Raw genomic sequence first — 4,187 nt, forward strand, 5'->3', positions numbered from 1 at the left:
GGCCTGCGCCCAGCGTGGAGCTGTCCTCAGCCTGCCACCTGCCCTGGAACTTGCTATTAGTCTCCTATCTTTGGGCTAAACCCAACATTAGACGAACTCCCCTTGAAAGCCAAGCTTATGACTCTCCAATGATAGCCCCGAAAAGATAAGTCCGTGGCAGCGAGGGCCCCAGCAACAAGAAACTTGGCAGAGAAGGGTGGTTTGGACCCTCTGGGCAGACCCTGCCCAGGTTCTGTCTGAGATGAAGGACGGGACTCCGCACAAACCCGGCAGGTGCCCCGGGTCCGTCTCTACCTCCAGAGCTGGGGCCTAGCTCGGCCCTGTCCCACCTGCCACCGCTGCCACCTGCACCCCTGGGGGCAAGAGCGTTCTAGCTCCAGGCACTGTGGCACCCGATCCTCTCAGCGGCCCCGAGGGGCTGGATGAGGACAGATGACTCCTCCCTATGTTACCCAAGATGGTCCCAAGGCTCAGGGAGATGGAGGGATGCACCCGAGGTGCGGCGAGCAGTCAGGACTGCGGTCTGTGGCTGTCATTCAGTCACTCGACAAACGCTGGTGGCGCGCCTGCTATGCCTGGGGATAGAGACGGAGGCCAAGCACGTGTAGAATTCAGGCTCCAGACTCCTCCTCCAGTGCTCTCTCCCCTTCCCCAGCTTCCTTCACACACCTGTTGGGGGGGTGGCTTCACCCCACCCGGGAGTCTTGGCTCCAGTGCTAGGCCCGACAGGGGCAGGGGCGTGCTGGAGCTGCAGCAGCCCTGGGCATCCCTGTGTAAGGACCTATTCAGAAACTGTCCCTGCTCCCCTTCCCCCAGGGGATTTACTTGAAGACAAGTCCCGGAAACCAGCTCCAGGGTCAGGCCAGGTGGAGACATCCGATCAGTGGGGGGTTACATACCGTCTCCCTGGTTACCAAGGAGTAGGGACCCACCCCCCGCCCTCTGGGAGCCTTTTTGGCGCCAATCCTAATCAAGGTGTAATAGGCTGGTTCTAATGTCTACTAGGGTAAATTGTAATTCAACTGGTCACCTAGCATCACTGTGGAGTTTCCTGTGTGTGTGGCAATTTCACTGGTCACCTGTGTGTGGCAAGGCCCGACCGCATGGCCTTTTCCCTTAAAAGCTAGACTGTGGGGGCACCTGGGTGGCTCAGTGGGTTAAGCCTCTGCCTTCGGCTCAGGTCATGATCTCAGGGTCCTGGGATCAAGTCCCGCATCGGGCTCTCTGCTCTGCAGGGAGCCTGCTTCCTCCTCTCTCTCTCTCTCTCTCTCTGCCTGCCTCTACCTACTTGTGATCTGTCCATCAAATAAATAAATAAAATATTAAAAAAAAAAAAAAAAGGTAGACTGTGAAACAGAGAAGGTCGTCCTCTGTAAAAGGCGTCCCCGACCGGTCTATTTGACGGTCGGTCTGATTCTCGATGCTTGGCGCGAAATAAAGCTTTGCTTGACCTTCGCTTTGATCAGTCTCGCTCCTTTAATCACGGACCCATTATTGGGGTACCCATTATTTGGGCATAACACCTGTGAGTGGACCTCGGGCCATTCTGGTCACCCAGAAGGAGGTGAGCCGAGGGCAGCAGTGGCCTCAAGCCCTTCACAGACAGGGTAGGAGTAGGGGGAAGGTGATGAAGGGGGAGACGGAAAGAAGAAGGAAAAGAGACACGAAAGAAAAGGAAGGAACAGAGAGAGCAGGTAAGATAAATGGGAGAGCCTCTGCCAGAGACACAGTGGGGAGCCGGTGCACAAAGCGGAACTGGAAGCTCCAACTGACAGTCCTGGTCTTTACCTCGTCTTCTCCCCAGGGTAGAACACAGGTGTGTGGCCACCGAGAGCCTCGTGGAGCCTGAGCAGCAGAAGCAGATCCTGTGGGTGCAGCTCACCAGGGTGGGCTTCCTGGAGGAGGAGGGCTGCCACCCAGAGGGTGGAGATGGGCGGGGAGGCTGTGGCTCTCGCCCCCTCCAGTCTCTGCAGGCACACACCTGCTGTGGCTATTGCTCTGCTTCATCTCTGCGGGGTCTCCTTTTTTTTTTTTTTTTTAAGATTTTATTTATTTACTTGACAGACAGAGATCACAAGCAGGCAGAGAGAGAGGAGGAAGCAGGTTCCCCGCTGAGCAGTGAGCCGGATGTGGGGCTCGATCCCAGGACCCTGGGATCATGACCTGAGCTGAAGGCAGAGGTTTTAACCCACTGAGCCACCCAGGTGCCCCCGGGGTCTCCCTTTCAACACAAAGTCATGACCACCTTCCTGGCTCCGGAGCCGCAGAGGGTGTGGAATCAGAAGCGCCCCTGGGGCTCAGGGCCAGCTCCCAAAGTAACAGGCACCGTTTTGTGAAGATCTACAGTATGCCACGCCCGTGCTTGGGCCCGGGGTCCTCTGGAGCACCGTCTGGTGGGGAGACGGGCCAGCAAAGGCAAGACCGAACACAATGAGTTGAGTGACCTGAAGGCTGCCATCATGAGAAGGCAGAAGGGGGACCTCCGGCACATGGTGGCTGAGAGTCAACCCAAAATGAGGCTGCCTGCTCTCCAGCCGAGGCTGGGCTTCCCTGAGCCTCTCCCAGCCTGCCATGAAGCTGGGCATCCCCGGGGCCGCTATGCATTTCACCAGTCAGGTGGGAGCCGGAGAGAGGGTAGGAAGGAGAAGCGTTATCAACTGACCTCTCTTCGGTCCTCTCCCAAGTCACTGATTGTGATTTGGGGACTTCCTGGAAGAAACCATCACTCCCACCCATTCATGGTAGCCTTGGAACATGCCTAAAATTCCACCATTAGAGACACCTGTTAGGTGGGGGTAGGGTGGGGGAGGTGGTGTCAAGTGTTAGCTTATAAAAGGGGAACTTTAGAGAGAAAGCCTATTTAATCTTGGTTCAAACTTAACTAGCTTGTTGGGTAAACGTTTGCATTCTGGAGCCAGATTGTCTTGATTTGAGCCCGGCCCCACCACTGTTAGATTCTGGGTAAGTTTTTTACCCTCCTTGAGCTTTGGTTTCCCCCGTCTGCAAAATGGAAAGATAGGGGGCGCCTGGGTGGCTCAGTGGGTTAGGGCCTCTGCCTTCGGCTCGGGTCGTGGTCCCGGGGTTCTGGGGTCGAGCCCCGCATCGGGCTCTCTGCTCTGCGGACAGCCTGCTTCCTCCTCTCTCTCTCTGCCTGCCTCTCTGCCTACTTGTGATCTCTGTTTGTCAAATGAATAAATAAAAAAAAAATCTTAAAAAAAAAAAATGGAAACATAGTACCTACGGCGAGGTGAGATGAGGTAAGATACAGAAAGCCCTTACAGGACAGTGGGGCATTTAAAAAACATTCGGTGATTGTTAGCTGTTATTGGCGTGGGAAACAAAGGCAAAAGGAAAAGTTAAATTTCCTTACTGCCTGCAGCCCATTGATAAGTCCTTGGAAGAGGTAGAGGGACCTTCCTCTGGGAGCTCAGCTGCCTCCGTGTTAATGCTTGGCTAAGGGCAAAGGCCATCTCAACTTCACATTATCCCAACTCCCCAGGATCCTGAGTCTACTTTAACATATAAAAATTCCTTTGGAAACCTCCTTTATCTCGACCCGCCCCACCCCCGCAAGATACATGTTGGCAATCATCCTCCCACCATCTGTCACGCTGATCTACATCTAAAGGGTCTCATGACCGAGCCTGTACTAAACAGTAATAAATGACCTTTTCCTAACAACAGCCAGCCCCTCAAGGTCCTGGAAACCCTGCTTCTAAAATTCCTTAGACACTCCTGTTATCCCCGACCCCCTCCCAACTTGAAAGTATATAACCAGTCACACATCACAAACCCAGGGCAGCTCTTTCCGCCCACGGGTCCTGTCCCCGTGCTGTCATAAAACCACCTTTTTGCACCCAAGACGTCTCGAGAATTCTTCCCTGGCCATCGGCTCCGAACGCCAACATTTCTACCTCATTAATATTTATTACCCACTATTGCTGTCATCTTTATCATTATTGACACTACACTAACTTTTTTCCCCAACCGCAACCGCAAAGAAGAATAAAACAGAGGCCCGTGCTGCAGGAATTCATAGTCAAGGGCACCGGGCAGGTGAAAGCCAGCAGGGATGAGCTAGTTTAATAAGCTACTGTCCTTGGAAGTGGGCAGGGGGCTTTCTAGTGAGATGACCACGTCTGGAGGAGAAGGATTTCACACCAGGAAAGCTCTTGCCCAAGGCCAGG

Source organism: Meles meles, chromosome 8 (assembly GCF_922984935.1).
Source record: "Meles meles chromosome 8, mMelMel3.1 paternal haplotype, whole genome shotgun sequence".
NCBI lineage: Eukaryota > Metazoa > Chordata > Mammalia > Carnivora > Mustelidae > Meles > Meles meles.